The sequence below is a fragment of the Jaculus jaculus genome, chromosome 11, assembly GCF_020740685.1.
Source record: "Jaculus jaculus isolate mJacJac1 chromosome 11, mJacJac1.mat.Y.cur, whole genome shotgun sequence".
Lineage (NCBI taxonomy): Eukaryota > Metazoa > Chordata > Mammalia > Rodentia > Dipodidae > Jaculus > Jaculus jaculus.
In genome coordinates this window covers 35266581-35287834 of record NC_059112.1, presented here as the reverse complement: position 1 = coordinate 35287834, position 21254 = coordinate 35266581, and the positions used below count along the sequence as shown (strand labels likewise).

The window sequence follows — 21254 nt, the reverse complement described above, 5'->3', positions numbered from 1 at the left end:
CTGGAATGAACTATGCAGTCTCAGGGTGGCCTCAAACTCACGGTGCTCCTCCTACCTCTGCCTCCTGAGTGCTGGGAGTGAAGGAGTGTACCAACATGCCGGGCTTGTTTTGTACATTTGTAGATATGTGTGTAGTTTCAGTCATATATAGATTGATAGGTGGACAGATAGATAGATAACAGTTTTCCTATCCAACATTCAAAGACACGGTTGCATAACATGCTATTTAACTCAATTATCATAAAAAGTAAATGATTGTCATGAAAATTGTCTTCCCTGAAACACCTTAGTAACTCAAATTCCAAAATGACACATTTCATCCTGATGTTTTACTCTGACCTTCACTTCTACTTCCTTTTTTTGTTTCTAAGGAATTTGAGGCTATATGAACTCAACTGTGTGTTCAGAGGATTTTCATATTGTTTAGATCTACCAATTTTCAAATATGATTGTGTCTACCAACTTAGTTCTCCATTACCATGGTAAATAACATATTTTCAATTTGAAGCATATAGGAAATGTACACTTGAGAGAACATTGTTTTGCATCCTAATGTCCTTTGATGTATAAAAGTTTATTTTCAGTGACACTCACAAAACTCTACATTCAACAATATTCATAGGAAGTTTCAGATTTCCATGGGAAACAAGTAAACTATATTAATCTTAATTTCTGTAGAGACCCCAAAATGACAGTACTGAAAGTGTGAATGAAATGAGGAATTTAAATACTCACTACCTCACTCTCATTATGAACATATTTGGATTCACCCTATATTAAATTTTATTTATTTATTTATTTGAGAGCAACAGACACAGAGAGAAAGACAGATAGAGGGAGAGAGGGAGAATGGGCGCGCCAGGGCTTCCAGCCTCTGCAAACGAACTCCAGACGCGTGCGCCCCCTTGTGCATCTGGCTAATGTGGGACCTGGGGAACCGAGCCTCGAACCGGGGTCCTTAGGCTTCACAGGCAAGCGCTTAACCGCTAAGCCATCTCTCCAGCCCTCACCCTATATTATATGGGATCAAAGTAGTTGATGAATTTTTCCATCTGTTCTTGTTTGATATCTTATAAACTTTTTCCATACATATTCATGAGGTGGCTCCTTCTTCAGGCTGCCATGTGTCTGTATCAGAACCCACACCCATCACTTGTCACTCAGAAACTCATCTAGCTTGAGGCAAACAGGACCTATTCTGTTTTACATTGCTGACAGCATTCAAAAGGCATGTACAGAAGAAACCTGCACATGTGGGCCTTCCCTTAAGTTGCACTAGTGCCATATTCATAACATGGGTTTATTTTTTCATTGTAGGAAGTTGGATATTTTGGTGTGTGTGTTTGTGTGTATGCACATGCGTGTGTTGTGGCATATGTGTGGAGGTCGTGGGATAACTTTGAAGCATTGTTCCTCTCCTTCCTCCTTGCTTGAGACAGTCTCTTGTTCATGGTTATCTTTGAGAAGGCTTTACCAGCTGCTCTCCAAGCTCTGGGATTCTCCTGACTCTGCCTCACAAGTCTCAGACATGTTGAAATTTCAGACCCATATACGAATCTGTGTCTGCCTTCATGTCGGTGCTGGAGATCCACACTTCTATTGACAGGCTTGGAAAACAAGCACTTTTAAATTAAACACAGCACTTTTCCTTGTCCTCATCAGGTGGATCTTGTGACTCAAAGATTCTCATACTTCAGTCACAAGTGTTCCCTGACACAAGGCATTTGAGTTCTAAACTGTAAGGTAATCACACTTTCTGTTTTTCTTTTCTTGCATGTTTTTTTTTTTTTTTTTTTCATAGTAGGGTCTCACTCTAGCCCAGGCTGACCTGGAATTCACTCTGTAGTCTCAGGGTGGCCTTGAACTCATGATGATCCTCCTATCTCTGCCTCCCAAGTGCTGAGGTTAAATGTGTGTGCCACCACGCCTGGCTAAAATATTTTATTTTTATTTATTTATTTGAGATAGAGAACAAGGCAGAGGAAGAGAGAGAAAGAATGGGCACACCAGGTCCTCCAGCCACTGCAAACGTACTCCAGATGCATGTACCACCTTGTGCATCTGGCTTACAAGGGACCTGGGTAATCAAACCGAGGTCCTTTGGCTTCACAGGCAAGCACCTTAACCGCTAAGCAATCTCTCCAGATTCTTGCATTTTTATCAGTTTATTTTTCTTTAATAGACAAGAAAACAAAATTTCAACACTTCCTTATTTACATTGCAGTTAAATGGAAATTTCAATAATAAAAATGTAAGTAGTATATTCAATATACTTATATTTATTATCAGTGGGAACAAACTCTGTGAACTAAAAGACCAATTTGGAATTCCTATTAAGATAATGATTTATCCTGATCCTACTTTTAGGTTGGCCATAATTTTCAGTGTTGGCTAAATGTGTGGTTCCTCAGTATTCAAATATTTAGTTTGTCATGTTGTCCTGGACACAAAGCTTAACTGATCTTAATCATGTGATTGAATAAATATATTTATCTTAGAGTAGGTTCATAGGTACCAACAATATTTGGGGGAAATACTTGGATATTTGGGTTATTTAACACTATTACATTTTGACTGGTCATTTGAGAAACACTGGAAGAACTTCTTTCAATGAATTATTGAGATTTTTTTTTTCTATTTTGTTCTAATTTCTCTGCCACATTATATTTAAAATGAGCTTATTATTTACACAAAAAATATGATTAACAAAGTACTAAAGATAATCTTGCAAGGTAAATAATGAAAGTGGAATTAATTAATTTCTTTTTTTTTTTTTTAGGTAGGGTCTCACTCTAGCCCAGGCTGATCTGGAATTCACTATATATTCTCATGCTGGCCTTGAACTCACACTGACCCTCCTGCCTTGGCCTCCCAAGTGTTGAGATTAAAGGCATACGCTAACATTGATGGCTTAGAAATGGACATTTTGACTTCAAATTCTTAAAAAGATAAGGATATCTTGTCACCTTTCTCCATGACCACTGAACTCATAAACATCTTATTTCAAAGTCTCCATAAGATATTCTGTAAGTGTATTAATTGAAGGTTCTCCTTCCAAACTTGAGTTGCATATACATATATGTATATACATATGAATGTGTGTGTGTGTGTGTGTGTGTTCTTGTTTCATTATAAATTGGAAGCAAAGCAAAGAGAGTTATAGGAGATTGTGCCATTTATAAACCTTACTGATGTTTACTACAAGTCATCATAATCATCCTGAGATGGTCACTAAAGATGCTCCTGTACCTTTGTTATGAGAATTAGGCAGAACTGAACACAGTAGTGCTGACAACACTTCATCAAACCAGCTTACAATTCATCTAAACACCTGGAGGTATGATTGCTGGATTACTGGATAATTACCTTTTTTAAATTTTTTGACAAAGTTCTATTCTTTTGCCAAAATTGGTATACTTTATATCTCCTATGAGGCATAATGATTATTTTACTCTATATTCTGTTTTAATTTCTTTTAAATTTGTTTGAGAGGCAGAGGTAGATAGAGAAAATGGGCATGCGAGGGTTGCCAGCCATTGCAAACATACTCCAGAACCATATTCTTCCTTGTGCAACTTGCTTAGGTGGGTGCTGGGGAATCAAACCTGGGTCCTTAGGCTTCTCAGGCAAGTACCTTAAACAGTAAGCCATCCCTCCAGCCCTGCTCTATATGCTTACTGACAAGTTATTGTCTTTATCTGTTTAAAAATTTCTATTCTGATAAATGGTAGGTCTCCTTATGGTTTTGTTGTCATTGATTAATTATGGGAACATATTCAATAGCAACAAAAAAATAAAATACCTTGGAATAAAGTTAACCAAGGAAGCAAATGATCTATACAACAAAAACATAAAAACACTCACAAAAGAAATTGAGAAGGACTTGAGAAAAGTGAAAGACTTTCCATGCTCCTAGATTGGCAGGAAAACATTGTGAAGATGACAATCCTACCAAAGGCAAGATACAGATTTAATGCAATTACAATTAAATCATTACAGTGTTCTTCACAGAGATAGAAAAAATGATCTCAAATTTCACATGGAAAGGCAGAAGGCCTCACATATCCTCAGCAAAAGATATACATATGGAGGCATCACCATACCTGATATAAAGCTATATTACAAAGCCATAGTAATAAAAACAGCATGGTACTGGCATAAAAACAGGAGTATAGACCAATGGAATAGACTTGAGGACCCGGACTTTGGGTCAAGCAACTATAGCTACTTGATATTCGACAAAGGCCTGAACAACATAGGCTGGAAAAAAAGACAGCATCTTCAACAAATGGTGCTGGACAAATTGGTTAACCATATGCAGGAAACTGAAACTTGATCCACACATTTCACCATGCACTACACTCAAATCCAAATGGATCAAAGACCTCAACATAAGACCAGAGAATCGAATACTACTGGAAGAAAATTTAGGAAGTACTTTCCTTGATATAGGAATGGAAAAAGACTTCCTGAACAAAACCCCAGTAGCTCACAATCTTAAACAATCACTCAACCAATGGGATCACATGAAACTGAAGAGTTTCTTTACAGACAAGCATACAATAAGCAAAGCCAATAGATTACCCACAGAATGGGAGAAAAATATTTGTGGTTTATCAAACTGATAGAGGCATGATCTCTAGAATCTACAAAGAACTCAAAAATCTAAACAATAAGAATTCAAACAACCCACTCACAAAATGGGGCAAAGAGTTGAACAGGCAGTTCACAGAGTAAGAATTACATGGCAAACACACACTTAATAAGATGCTTATCATCCCTAATCATCAGAAAAATGCAAATTAAAACAACTATGAGATTCCACCTTACCCCAATAAGGATAGCAAACATCAAAAAAATCAAATGAAAATAAATGCTGGCGAGGATGTGTAGAAATAGGAAAACTCATCCACTGTTGGTGGGAATGTAACAACCACTTTGAAAAGCAATATGAAGACTCCTGAAAAAGCTGGCTATAGAGATACCAACAGACCCAGTTATCCATGTACTGGGCATCTACCCTAAAACCTTCAAACCAAGGGCCAGAGAGATTTGCTCAACTATGTTTGTAATGGCTCAATTCATAAGAGCCAACAGCTGGAATCAACCCAGATGTCCATCACTAGAACAATGGATAACTCAGATGTGGTATATCTACACAATGGAATTCTACACAGCAGTAAGAAAATAATGACACAATGAAATTTGAAGAAAAATGTTTGAACCTGGAACAGATCATTCTCAGTGAATTTACCCAACCACAGAAAAGAAAAAAAAAAAAAAAAATCACCACATAGTCTCACTCATCTACAGGACCTAACCTGAATCTACCCAAGATACCTTGCATATCCAGCAAGCATCTTGTGGACTAGACACTACGATGGATGGGGAAGGAGGGGAGGGTATCGAAGAGGTGGGAAATACAAATCTAGACCCAAACAGCAATGGTATCATAGAATTCTATTTCCTAAAAGGCAGACCAAATGGTTGAACCTTCACCAGGCCCTTACAGGGAACACCTGAACCACTAGACACTGGACAGTGTAGGATCAAGGCTAACCTTAATCTTCTACATCTTCCCTCCCTCCTTCTCCTTCTCCCTCTCTCTCTCTCTCTTTCTTCTCTGTAACTCTTGTATATTAGTTATATTTTTCCTCATTTTCTTAGTGGACACTGACCTGTAACTCCCAGTACCAGCATGGGGCTATCATACACAATGAGCTTTTGATCAGAGAAACCTACAAGTTTTCCTAAAAGAATGACAGATTTATGACAGAGTACTTGATGACCCACCAAAGGTTAGTGGTAAGACCCTACTGCTGAAGACACCATATGCAGTTGACACATATAATGGAATGGCATGGCTGGAAGCTAGAAGAGAGTCAGTCCCCAGACAGTTACCACATATAGTGCCAGAAGGTGCTAAATGGGTGACTGGGGGAAAATGACCAATATCTGTCCAAGCAACTCATGGTCTAACCTACTTAGTAGCAAATAACCTGTTGTGATGCCCACCCAAGTTCAATATTGGCATACAGCCATGGGGGCGGGGGAACCAACTGCTCTTGATTTGGCTAACTGATCCCCTCAGTGGTATGGGACCCATAGCTGGAGCTGGGAAACAAGTCAAAACCATATCCAAACATTAACCCACTCTCCAATATCAAGCTACCATCAATCATGGACTACAAGAAGGCCTACAGCTATTAAATTCTCTATAAAAAAAAGTAAGGGTTATCTTATTTGTCCTGGTGCTAACTTACTCTCCCTTGGAGAATCTGCTTTTCTTTTTCAGAGAGATGTAGATCCTAAAGAGAGAGCCACCCCATCATACCTCAAAAGGGCCCAGGGTGAAACTAACAGCAATTGGAGAAACAAGCAAGGGTGCTTTTTTCCTGATGAACCGGATACCAGCACAATGGGGAAGGAGACCAACACAGAGAAAAATCAACTCCTACCAAATCAGAGAGCCAGAGCCTCTGAGGCCCCCAACACCTCATCACTGAAGTAGACCACAAATGAACCCAACATGGCTCAGGGAAATTTTGTGGAAGACAGGGCGGAAAGAATGTCAGAGCCACATATTGGGTCATGATATGCAGAGACATTTATCTTACCCATAACTGTGGGCTAACTCCACAATGCTCGACCCATATACCTCAACAAGGAGGGGCCAATGGGGAGGGAGTAGGTCATGGATGAGCCTAATAATGGTACCAAACTGCCTGTATTTGCTGAATAGAAAACTAACTAATAAAAAAGATAAAAGTAAAGAATTAAGAAAAAATGTCTTAGCCATTTGTCTATCATTTTTTTTTCAATTGATGATTCGCATTCTTGGACTATTTCTTCTGTCATTAGCATATGTTGATTATACATAGTAATAAGTTTTATTATGACATTATCATACATGTATACAATGTATTTTTATCTTAGCCATCCATACCCACTAGAATTAAAACCTCAGTTCTTAGGGGCTCTCATGCTCCCATATGACATTCTGTTGAACCCACATATCCAGATTTTAATCCAAGTGTTTTATTTATATATATCTGTATATGTTCCTTACATGTGATATATATCTGTGAATATATGGCTAAAGGAATGTCTTAGTGTATGAAGATACATATATTCACTAGTAGATGTATAGTTTGCAAATACTTTCTTTGATTCTGTAGAATATCTCTACTTTTTGATTAGCTTCTATCTAGAGACTCTTGATTTAATACAATTTTCTACTTGTGCTTTTGATATCAGTACTTTTAAGGTCAGATATAAAACTCTATCCTTCAGATCATTCCTAGTTTCTGTTCTTACATTTAAGCCTTGAGTTTATTTGAAGTTGGATGCTATGAGAATTGGTCTAATTTTTTCTTCTACATGTCATCTTGGCATTTAATATTCCCATACTCTTGAGAAACAATTTAAGCATCTATTAAAGAAACTGTACTTTTCTTGTATTTTATTTGCAACTTTGTTTAAAAAAAGTTTATTTATAAGGTTGTGAATTCATTCCCACACTCTTCCTTATATTTCTTTGGAAAAGTATTTCTTTTGATATGAGTGACATGTTATTTTAATTACTAGTAATTTGCACTATAGTTTGGGACCAAATAGTGATTCCTAACACTTTTCAACTTGCACTCATAATCACCTTGACCATGTAGGAACCTTTTTAATACCATACATTCATAACTATTTTAATCATTCTGAATATGTTGTGTTGTTTAATAATTTATACATTTCTACATTATATAATTTTGGACTATGACTCTATATTTCTGTATTGTCACTTACAATGTCTCCTATTTCCCTTGTGATTTCATGTGAGAGTTCCTCTATCTCATCTTGATTATTCAGCTATTGATTGTTGATTCTATTTATCTTTTCAAAGAACAAATTCAATATTATTGATTTCTCATATTACTTCATTAAACTCTTGTTAATTTATTCCTGCACATACTTAATTTTATGTTTCCTTACACTACTGTATTATCAGTTTGTTTTTCTTCATGTTTTAATGTATTTTTTTTCCTTTTTGTTTGATGTAAACATTCATAGCTATAAACTTCCTTCATTTTAACACTTTCATAGCATGTGCCATAAATTATGCTATATTGTGCTTCAATTTGTTTGTTCTGTTTCTCTTTGAATTATGTTCATTAACCTGTTGACTGCTTAGGAACATGTTGCCTTTGTGAATTTTCTGAAATTATCCTGATTATTTCTAGTTTTATACCATCATGTTCAGAACATTTGATTGAAGCCACTTTGCCCAGAATTTTTACATAAAAGCTTGAGGTAATACATTAAGCAAATATACTGATTCAATTCTTAAAAATATATATGTATATAAACATCACATTATGCTTTATAAATTTGCACACATGTGTCAACTAAAACAAAAATAAATCCTTGAGGTTAAAAAAAAATAGACATTACATAATAATGTAATAATTAAGGGGTCTAGTCATAAATAGTGTATATAATATATATGTATATAGACATATGTATATATGTATGCATGTATATGTATACATGTATATTTGCATGTATATATAAATGGTTATATTTTTTCAAATAGTTGAAGAACTAAATATATAAAGTAAATTTAACTAAAGATGGAGACAAACAGCAATGCAATAATGGCTAAGGTTTTCAATACACTTCTTTCTAAAACACACAGATGATTCAGACAGACAATAATAAAATAATGAATAAAACCATACTTTGGACCAAATGTACCTAACATTTATAAAAGATTCCATTCTACCATAATGAAAAACACTCTTGTCAATGATACACACAGAATACTCAGCAGGATAGGCCACAAAACAAGTATTTTCACTATTTTTTAATTGTGCTAGCAAAGGGTTCATGCACTGTATTACATAAGAGTTGCCAATCTCATACATTATTTTAATAAAAATGGTTGAGTTTAGTATAATATTGGCTACAGGATTATAATCTGAAGCCATTATTATATCAATTTATTTTCTTTTCATTCCTATTTTCTTTGGGAGTTTTTATAATAAATGTATGTTGGACTTTTCAGTTATTTTAATCATGTATTATTATGATCATGTGATTCCTCTCTAGTATATTTAAGAGACACATTCCTTTAATTGATTTATGATCTCATTATTTTATATCATTGTCAATCCTAGATTAAAAGCCCCAGATTGGGGCTGAAGAGATGGTTTACCAGTTAAGGTGCTTGCCTGCAAAGCCAAAGGACCTTTGTCAATTCCATAGGACCTATGTAAGCCAGATGCCCAAGGTGGCAAATGCATCTGGAGTTTGCAAGGGCTAGAGTCCATGGTGTACCTATTCTGTCTTTTTATCTACCTACCCCGGCTCTAGTAAATAAATAAAACCCAGAAATGAGCCTTCTCTCTATTATCAATTTCCCACCAAATATGGGCTACAAGAGGGCCTACATATATTGCATTCTCTGTCTAAAAAAAAAAAAAAAAAAAAGGAAGAGGCTGGAGAGATGACTTAGTGATTAAGGCATTTGCCTACAAAGCCAAAGGACCTAGGTTGGATTGCATAGGACCCATATAAACCAGATGCAGAAAGGGGAGCATGCATCTGGAGTTCATTTGTAGTGTCAAGAAGCTCTGGTGAACCCATTCTCTCTCTCTCCCTTTCTCTGCCTCTTTCTCTCTTTCTTTCTCAAATAAATAAATAAAAATAAAAGTTAAAAAAAGTTATGTCAATTATCTGGTAATACCTTTACTCTTTTCAGAGAATTTGCTTCTCTTTTTCATATAGATGTAAATGCTAAGGAGAGAAGCACCCCATCATACCTCAAAAGGGTCCCAGCTGAAACTGAGAATAATTGGGGAAACAAGCAAGAGTGCTGTTTTCTTGGTGAACCTAGTATCAGCACAACAGTGAAGGAGAGAAACACAGAGAAAACTCAACTCCTACCAAACCAGATATTCAGAGACAAAGAGGCTCCCTAGACCTCATCACTGAAACAGGCCTAAAATGTAACCAACATGGCTCAGAGAAATTTGTGGAAGAGGGGCCGGAAAGAATGTCAGAGCCACACATTGAGTCATGATACAAGGAGACATTGCCTCCCACTCATAACTGATGGCTAATCCCACAAAGCAAGACCCATATTCCACAACAAGGAGGGTCCCTGTGGAGGAGGGCAGTCAGGAAGGAGGCTAACTACGGTAGCAACTTGACTGTATTCACTGAGTACAAAAATAATAAAACATAAATAAATAAATAAGAACCCAATATTTTGGTTATCACACAATAAGCATATCTATGTCCCAAGTGATGCTAAAGTAAAGTTTAAGTATGCAGACTGTCTCTGCCCATGCTCATCCACACAACTTTAAACACACAGACTACCACTAACCACATTTACACATACAAATTTAAAAATACAGATTATATCTAACTATGTATGCTCAGCCATATAAGTTTAAACATAGAGTGTACCACTCACCAGACTTACCCATATAAAACTAAATCAAAAATTAAGTTGAAAATGAAGATATGAGGAACATGGAGAGAGGAGTGTTTCTAAGATACCTTATCACATTTCTTCATAAATTGGACAGTGCAGGTTGGACACAGAAGTCATTAAGATTATATAATTATGCAAGTTATTAAATTACCAATGGATTGAATTATTATTTTCGAATATCTTCAGTGAGGGATAATTGGTTACGCTTGGCAAAATGTAGGAAATTAATATGTATAAGTAAAAAGGAAAAAATAGATTTGGAAATCCAAATTTTGTCTAGTGCCGCATCATAGAAGTATAACCTTCAGCAAGATAAAGTTCACAGATGCAACTTATTTTTCTGGTATCCCTCTGCATGTGTTTTCTATTCACACAAAAGGTGATAAACTTGGAGATCAATGATCAGTTTATCATGAAAGACAAATAAAATATATGAGCAATGTGAGGAGGTTATCTCTAACACTCTGTAAGACTCGGAAGTTTTCTGTCCCTTAATACAAACATGTCCTGACATGCTTTGAAAACTAACTGTTTCAGACTCATGATGCTTTGATGTTTAATAGTTATAATATACTAAATATTTTCCAAACAAACACCTTTTCTTAAGCTAGTTTAAATTAGATTCAGTGCATTCAGAAATGGTGAAGTTGAAAATACATCAAAAATTTATATTCAGTCTGTACTTTTTTCAATTTTTTTGAGACTAGGTTCTAAGATCAAAAGTATTCTTAAATAGTATACAGAAAATAGTGAACCGCTTAAAAATACCTTCTAAGGCAAAAAAAAAAAAACTTCTTAAAAATAGGGAAGAATCTATTGAAGCTAATGGCAAGCATAGGAAGGGCATCAAAGAATATCATTACAAATTGATTTTACAAAGCAAAGTCCATCACTGTCAATGCATTTCAAGGTGCATTTTGATTGGTAAGTAACTATAGGAGTTGGAAAGATGGCACAGCATTTAAGGCTCTTGCCTGCAAAGCCTAACATCACAAGTTTGATTCCCCGGTACCAATATAAACCCAGTTACACAAAGTGTGTATGTGTATGGAATTTGTTTGCAGATGCTGGAGGCTTTGGCTGGCCCATTCTCATCATCTCTTTTCTCCATCACTCTGCATTTCAAATAGATTAATTGCACATAAAAATTAAGTGATATGTTATATAGTTGGTGATTTTGTCAGAGGCAATACAAGACGAATCACAATTATAATCACAGATACGAAAAACCTGCCTACATTACTGTCTGATGTGTACTTGGCTGGGACCTGGCATAATTCCAAGTAACCTCTACTTCTCAACTCACTGAGAAGCAGAATATAAATCTTGGTAGAAAAGACATATGTTTTGAAATGAATAATCACATGGGTTTTCAGGGTAATGGCTATGTTGTCTACTGGAATTCCCTGGCTTAAATGTAAAAATACCTTTTAATTACCCTTTCAAGTTTTTCAGTTGCATGTTCTCTCTCTCTCTCTCCCTCTCTCTTTTTTCCATTTACCTTTTGCTATTATCTGGATGAACTTTGCCCCTCCACATCTCTTGTGCTGAAGGTTTGGTTTATAGTATTGTGATTCTAAGTAGTGGGACTCAGTTAAAATAATATAGTTCTTGTTTGACACTAGGCTATTTGTCTGCTGTCTCATCAAATGTTCTCTACACCTTGTATATGCTCCCACTATGATATATCCTCTTCCAGGAGGATCTTAACAGACATGAGCTGATAATTGCACTGAAAACTCCATTGTATCAGGAGCTACATAAAACTTTTTTTATGAAGCTTCTGACTTTAAGTACTTTAAAATATCAATATAAAATATTCTTTCTTCTGTATTTTGGCTTAAAAATAGATCATGTAACTCATGCAGTTGTTTTTTAAGTAATAGTAGCATAACTCATTCTGTCACAACCCCACCTTCAAGCAATTATAGTACCTCTACTTTTTGCAATACCTAGGAATACTTGATCAAAAATATGTAGAGCTATTAAAGCATAGTTCACTCATTTTTCCATGTCTTCATGAATATTGTTAGCATGAACATAGCTTTCCTTCCTGAATTAAAAATCAGCCACATCTACATGTTGTTAACTCTGGATATATTTATATGGATGATACTAACATGGGTGTATCATTTTAGGGCATTAGTGGTCTGCACTCTTCTGGAAACAGGGAAATGTGTAACCAAATAAATAAAAGTCAATCACAATTTTTATTTTTTGTTTTTTTGAAGTAAGGTCTCACTTGAGCCCAGGCTGACCTGGGATTCACTATAGAGTTTCAGGGTGGCCTCGAACTCACAGCGATCCTCCTACCTCTGCCTCTGGAGTGGTGGGATTAAAGGCATGTGCCACCAGGCCCGGAGGCAATCACAATTTTATGAGATAGCCAGTGAAGTTAAAACCTTGATGAATGAAAATCATGGTTTTAGGGTTGGAGAGATGGCTCAGTAGTTGAGGCGTGTGCCTGTGACACTAAGGACCCAGGTTCTAGTCCCTAGTACTCATGTAAGCCAGATGTACTAGGTGCTACATGTGTCTGAAGCTCCTTTGCAGTGGCCCAAGGCCCAGGCACACATTAATTAAAAAAGAAGAGGAAAGGAAAATTGTGGTTTTAATATGAAATGTTCCTATTGGCTCCTGTATTTGAACACTTTGCACTTGGTCTCAGGAAGTGGCACTGTTAAGGAAGAGAGAGGAACCTGTAGGAATTAGAGCCTTACTGGAGGTAGTGGGTCACTTGTGGCTGGCCACCAGGTTGTATAGCCTGGTTCCACTTCATAGTCACTATCTGATTCCCTACAGTGTACACAGTGTGAACGGCTACCCGGCGCTACCATTGCCACACCTTCTTCAACACGGTTTTCTAAGTCCCCCTCATACTCCAAGGCAAATTAATCCTCTCTCTCTTTACATGTTTCTTTTCATATATTTGGTCTCAGCAAAGAAAAAGGTAACAAAAGTTTCAAGGTGATTTATGGCAAGACAAGAAGGAGTTACCCACATAAGATCATGACAGTTACACAAATGCCCAATGAAATGTGCAATATATTTCCTTTGCAGTATATTGAACACAAGGTAGGGGAAAAAAAGTAAAATTCATAAACATTATTTAAGATGAACATTGATTCTTATCTATGGTATAGATATTATTTTTATCATGCATGTAAGTTACCTTAAGTTACTATCTAAAAAATTCAATAATTAATATTAACAAGCATATTCTCAGGGCTGGGCAGATTCCTCAGTGCTTAAAAGTACTGCCTGCAAAACCTGCTTCCACCAGTTCAATTCTCCACTAAGCATGCAAGCCAGATGCACAAAGTGGCACATGTGTCTGGAGTTCCTTTGAGTGTAAAGAGACCCTGGAACACCCATTCATTCTCATTCTGTCTCTCTTCTCACCAATAAAGTAAAAATATTTTTAAAACAGTTTTCTCTCTTGATAAGTGATAGAATATTGTGATAGAAATAAAATGGTCCTTAGATTTATATATACACATTTTTAACAAGTACTCCTCTTGTTTACTATTTGGTCTTCTTATTTTTCTTAGATTAAGGATAAAAATCATATTCACACAAATCCCAATATATAAAAAGACAAAATAAATAAAATTAAATTCATTAATATAATGTATAATGTGTGAGATTTTAATAACTTTAAAGGAAAATTAATATGTGAGATTAGAAGTAGTGTTAGGAATACATGTAATTTGTAAAGTGTGGCGGTATACCAAATTCTACTGGAATGGAACATCAATTGCCAGCTTATTTTCTGCCTTCTAGAATTCTTTAAATATTTTTGAAACTAAGACTGAGGATACACAAAAAGTTCATGAGGGGAAGAATGGGTGCTCTAGAGTGGAACTGATATGAAGGAAATTTTCTGGATGCTTTTGCTCTTTTTCTGGATAGTTTAGTTAAGAAGTGTTATTCCCGATTTCACTATGTATTCAGAGAGCTATGGTTGGAAGTGAACTTTAGAAGTCATTTTTGGAAAAACAAATGAGAGTCTTCCTCCTCAGTTCCTCGACAAGTTTTCTTCACCTAGGTTAGTTATTTGTTTCTTTCTGCTAAAATTAGTATGTTTTGTCTACGTTGAGCCCTCATTGAGAAAGTGACTTTCTGTTAGACTTGAATGAGAGAAGAAGCTGGCTGTGTGGATAGGTCAAGAACTGTATCCATAAATGAGACATGTCTAGAATATTCATCAGCCAAAAGATTCATGAGATCAAGGCAAAGTGAATGAAAGGGGAAATCATGCAGGAGATGGAGACGTCAATGTTATCACAATTTTAGGTCACTAGTGCTCCCTAAAGACCAAGTCACAATGTCTACTTTTACAAAAGGGAAGTAGTAATCCATTGCAAAAGGTTTAGTTCAGAGAACTAGGAGGATTTTATACTGATAACAAAACTGGAAATTATTGTTAGGCGGTGTTGTTACAAACCAGAGACTGCCTTTTAATCCTCCACACCATAAATAAATGAGCTTTGTTGAGTTGGACTAACTCAAAGGAAATGGCACAGTAAAAACAATTTTCATAAGTTAAAACTTCAGGAAAAAATAATGGAAAATCAGTAAATAATTCTGCCTTGAGTTGCTGGGAAGATACAGTTAACGTCAGATGATATGAAATTAAAACAATTAAAACTGGTTTGTGTGAAAAACAGGAATATGACATGCTATAAAAACACTCGGGCATAAATTTCTTTAATCAAACCATTTATGATCTGATTGATCTTAACAACGTGTTCAACTTCTTTGAATTTTTATTTCTTAATTCATAATAGCACAAATTTCACATTTTTTTGACATAGAAAACTGGTATGTTCTATGTAAAAATCTTATGAGTTTCTGATGTGTTATCTGTTGCTGTTATCTGGTTCTTTGGCTGAGTTAGTTTTGTGGTGCTTATTCTTATCAAAAATTGTACAATTGAAGATTTGTGATGAACAATTTAACAAACAAATTTGAAGGTTCTGACACAAAACAGTCATAGAAAAATAGAATTGAGGACAAATAGTAAATATTGCAAAATTGAGTATTTTCTCCTCTAAATTCCATTTACTCCAATGCACATAATAACATTTAAAGACATGGCTTGAATCTGGAGGACATCATCAGTAGAATAATGGATAGAGATCAACAGGTTACAATACAGATTTTTATAACTACAGGAAAAATCAAAGTAAAGTAAATAGATTGATATAGGATTTTGGGGACTGTATTTACTTTTATTTTAGGGATTTTCTCTTTTGTCTGTGTGGGAGGAGGGCACATGGGTACTACAGTGTTTTTATGAGGTGGTAAGAAAATAACTTTCAGATGTTAGTCCTGATTGTCACCTTTCTACCTTGATTTAGGAAGGATCTCTCATTGTTTTCCATATTGCATTCACCAGGCTACCTAGCCCAAAAGTTTCCATGCCATCCTGTCTCAGCTGCCCTTCTTGTCTAAGGCACCCTGGGTTTACAGATACTAAATGCTAGCACTATGGCATCTGGATTTATGTAGATTGTGGGAATCTGAACACAGATAGTCATGCTATAGAGCCATTTTCTTAGCCCAATCTTTTTTTCTAAAAATATAGACAGGGACTAGAGAGATAGTTTAACCATTAAAGGTGCTTGTTTGCAAAATCTGACAGCCCTGATTCAATTCTCCAGTACCCACATAAAGCCAGGAACACAAAGTGCTGCATGTCTATGGTGTCCATTTGCAGTGACAAGAGGCCCTGCTATGCCCATATTCATTCATTAATTCATTAATTCATTAATTCATTCTCTCTTTTTCTCTCGCTGCTCATAAATAATAAATATGAAAAATAAATACATAAACTACAGATAAAAATCAATAAAATGAAGTAAAGTGAAGCAAAATGAAGAAAAATTATAGGATTCAATGATGAGAAAAGAAGAAGCTAACCAAGTATTACAAAATAAAGAATGAAATTTTTGACATATTTGGCATATAAGCAACAAAGAACAGGAAAAACAAATTACACCAAACTCTTTAGGAAAAGTTTTCAATAAAATATATGAAATCATGGCTGTTTGAAGACTTGATGCCAATGGCAAAGTTGTGTTGCATTCAGAAAGGAGAAATTATTATATATTGTCATATGCACAAAATATTCAGTAAAAGAGAGAAAGTAAATTTCCGAAGCTTTAGTGTAAAAAGTTATATTTTAGCTCACTAAGGCTAAAGATAACAGTAGTTAAGAACAGAAATACAGAAAACTGGCAGAAATAGAGTTAAATTCATAAATGTAGATTTGGAGTTTTGCTAAGTCTTCTTTGGTCAGTTCAGTTTTGTCTTAAGCTGAAACAAAGTATGAAGGAATTTTTAAAATCTTGGGCAGTGTAAAAGGAGTTTAGAACAACCTTTTGATTACCTAGAGGAAAGGAAAAGTATTTTGTATTTACATCAGGAAGTAAACCAAGGTACATACGCAATCTTAACTCTCAAGGGAAATATTCCAGCAGGAAGAACAGGAGGAGCATGTGGTCACTGATAAAAGTCAGAGAGAAAGCTGTCTGAAATTTTAACACACTGATGGTGACATTGAGTCCTAATTTAGTCAAGCTGAAGAGAACTTTAAGATTGTAGTTATTATGGTAAATTCAAACATAATAACAGGATGACAAGTGTAATAGCAAAATTCAGTTTCACTAAGTTCCATTCATTTTGTGCATTTTCTTACTACCAGGTGTTTCTTCCAGAGTATTATTTACTCAAGAAGATGATGAAGTAGAGGAATAGAAAAATCATAACCATAATGATAATACACAGAAGTAGACACATTTTTAAGATGTGGATAGATTTGATATTTTTCCTCCAAAGTGTACTTTATATTTTGTAGCATTAGACAAGGTAGTGCTTTTTGATAGTTGTAGTTTTTCAGTAAAATTAGTAATCATTGTGGGCTGGGGAGATAGCTCAGCATTTAAAGATGCTTGCTTGCAAAAACTATTATCCTAGGTTCAATTCCCTAGCCATCTAAGTAAAGCCAGATAGAGAGTTGTTTGCAACATGAAGAGACTTTGATACATGCTTGTGCATGGGCACACACACACACATGCACACACATACACGTGTATATGTGTCTGTGTATAAATAAATAAATCAGCAGGACATGTTGGGAGATATGGAAGAAATGAAACATATAAGAAATATACACAATAACGGATTCTGGGGCCTACATCAAGACTGTTCAGATATTCAAACCACCTGCCCCGCCTCCTCACTCTTTGTTTCAGGTCAGTTAATTAAACCCCAATCACAGCAACTTAACTTCATGTGGAAGTCTGTACTTTGCATTCAGAATAGTTTATGGGAAGGGAAAAAACATCAAGGTCTTTTATCCCATGGCATGTATTGCACATAAGGTACTTTGTAGAGAAAATGACCTTGACTCTTGTCACTTATAATCATTTTTCTGATATAGCTTCTTAAAGTTACACTTTTATCGAGATCCATGATTCTTAACAAGGGGCAAATGTATTCTTTAGGGGACATTTCACAGTTGCTGAAGACATTTTTACTGGGCATTTAGTGAGTAGAGGTCAGCAAGGCTGTTAAAGAAAATATGATAGATAGATAGATAGATAGATAGATAGATAGATAGACAGACAGAAAGACAGATAGATAGATAGAGATATGGATAGGGAAATTGAAAGAGACAGGCTAATAGACTAGGAGAAATACAGTGTTTTTCTAAAACTGTAAGGGATTTTTTTTTTATCCTTTCATTCTGAAATTGCAAAAAAAATATATATATATATATATATGTAGTGCCTATTTCTCCCATGTTCTCATTCAGCTCATCTGCACCAGAAGGTGAGCATTGTTTAGGAATCTGCTCCATGGAGAGAACACAACAGGCAGGGATTTCCAGCAAAGGCCAGGAGGGAAAGTGGTGGTGTGGGGAGAGAAGCATTGCAGAGTCAAGGTGACTCAAGGGGTGAGTTCAGTCATTCATTGTGCTGACCACCACAGAAAGTGTTGTGGAGCCTTATAATCACCTTGTGCCACCTTGCACATCCTCTCATAGGGCAAAATTATGGAGCTCAGACTAGCTTAGGTTTCAGAAATGACTCTTGTATGTGTTTGGCAAAATAATACATCACTTGAAGATGACTCACATCCCATTGACTGTCCCCAGCTGATTGCCAAGAAAGCATCTGTACATTAGAGTTACACAATAATAATTATATTGAATTCCTCACCCACATGACTGAATTGCTGAATGCTCTAGCTGCCTACTCACATTTCTTATTCATCTTATTGTGAACTCTCACATCAATATTTGAAATGTTTTTGTATAAAAGATAGTGAGCTTTGGTGTCATCACCATCCATTTTCTTCATTCCTGGATATCATTTAATGATATTTAACATTACAAGCATGCTCCTGACATGTTTTATGCTGTGGTGGGATTTGTTGAAATTTAACCACTTTGGAGAAGTATCCATAGGAAGGTCTAAAGCATGAGTAATTATATATTACAGGTCTCACTCAGATCAGAATGATACTCTTGCAGTTTGAAATGTAAAACTTCTATGGGAAAATTCCATGGTGATAGCTCACAGCTTAGGAAACCTTAAGCTAAATTTCAAAGCATGTATGGCTCTATGGCCCTTTCTTAATCTTTTTCAGTACAGGTTACATTTTATTATTGTATTCTGTGCATTTATGCATAAAAATGTAGCTTGCAAACTCTGTTTTGTACGTGAAGTGACTGCTAAGTAAAAATGACAATTTTTTTTTAATCAGCATTTGATCAGACGTTGGTTGTGAAGAACACCTTTGTGCTCATGAGTTAATGATTCCATGATGACAGGTCTGGATGAAGTCCAAAGATTGCTTTCTACCCTGCCTCTAGTTTACTGTGATTGCTCAAATCAGACAATGTAGCCTGTGCACACTGGCTTCTGACTGCCAGACTTGTCCTCAGACCCAGAATGACTTTATCACTGAATCCTCCTTTTGAAATTCTGTATACTTTGATTGTACCAGAGCCACAACCTCCTATCACTTGTGTATTCCAAGGTAAGTATTGTTTTTAGCAAACGTCTCATGTATAGAGTCTTTCACTTCTTATTTCCAATAGTGCCAACCCCCCCCCAGAAACAGAAACTGTAAATATGACAGTTATGAGAGCCTATGTTTCTTTCTAGAGATATCCTCTGTAATGCTACCCCATAACTGAAGACTGCAGATGTTTTACAGAAAGTGATAACTTACTCTACAAATTAACATTGAGCAGAAGAGGATGGCATTCTTTTTAACTCATCACTACTTGTATCAAACTTCACTGTACAGGTGAACTTGGAAAGCATAGTCAATACCTACAGTACTATCAGCATCCAGTATCTGTGATGAGACTTTATTTTACTTAGAAGCAATGCTTTGGTAGAGAAAAAAGCAAGTTGCTCATTCTTTCTTTTTTCATCTTTAAATAAAATCTGTTAATTTTTTGATTACTGCTGAACTTGCTATTCTTTAGCAAAATGCGGTTCCCATAGTGTCCATCACAGATCTTAATGCTTTACAGTCATTGCATACCTTCCATTAAAAATAAAAATGATGAAGCATCAATCCTGTGATTAACTTCACATGGCATTCGGGGGAAGGGGGAGAGTAGGCAAAGAGAAGAGAAAGAGACCAACAGAAAAAATAGTGACTTAAAAATTTCAACATACAATGATCTTCTGAGAGAGAAAGAAAGAGAGGTTATTTTCAACAAATGAAAACAAGCACCGAAAACCCACGAGTTAAGCCATAGCCAATACCATGTTCTATCTTATGTAGCTTTCTATTTTTCCCCCTTCTTTTTTGCTTTTTTTTTTTTTTTTAATAAAAATCTGTCCCCAAACCATGATCACTTTTAATCTTCCCAGACTGGGCTTCATCTTCAGACCCTGCATCTCCAGACTTCTCCAGTGGGGGGCTTGCAGATGCCTTCTTTTCTGGGGGACTCTCTGGCTCTTCATCTTCTTTGGGAGAAGGGGTCTTTTCCTTTGGCACCTTTGAAGTTGTGGGGCAGCCTACCTTTCCTTTGGCTTTCACTGGACTCCGTGTCACTGTAGCCTTTAGTCTGGGTTTTGGCATTTTCTTTTCTTTTCGCTCATGCTTGGACTTCTTAACCATCTTTTTCTTTTTCTTTTGTCAACTCCCATAGTCACTGTCACCATCATCTTCCATTGGGAATTTCTTATCGCTGCCAGAACTTTTTTCCTGGAATGGTGCCTCCAGTTCTTTCTATGGCTCTTCCTCACTGCCCACATCCTCCAAGAGCATATCTCTGTTTAGATGCTGCCTGCCGATGCTGGCACACATTTTTGTGATCATCTTTTTCATCTTCACTGTCTTCTGCCAAGAATCAGTCTTCCTGTTCTTCACATCTTTTTCTTCTGAGTCCTCACTATCTTGTGAATTCTTTCTTGAATCGCCTCATGTTTAGTTTCTCGAGGTGATGATTCCAGAAACTGAATATGTGAGTAGTCAACCACCTTCCTACTTCTGATAGGCCCAGACATGTTTGCTGTGGAAACAGGACCGTGTTGAGAATCCAAGGACCAGGACAACAACCCACCCTCCACCCCGCCCAGCTCTGTCCCGCCCTGCCACACCCCACACACTGGGCGCCCCACCGAGTTGGTTATTCTTGATAGACTAGAAATGTGTAACCTTAGGCCAGAGGCTATGCCAGAAGCATTGTGGTCTTGTCAGGCTGGGAAGTGGATTGGAAGGAATTGAT

The 21254-nt window shown here is 36.2% G+C and overlaps 1 pseudogene; it reads right to left on the bottom strand.

Moving 5' to 3' along the window:
* Nucleotides 1-20347: 20347 nt before the first annotated feature.
* Nucleotides 20348-21033, bottom strand: LOC101608695 (annotated as a pseudogene).
* Nucleotides 21034-21254: the final 221 nt, after the last annotated feature.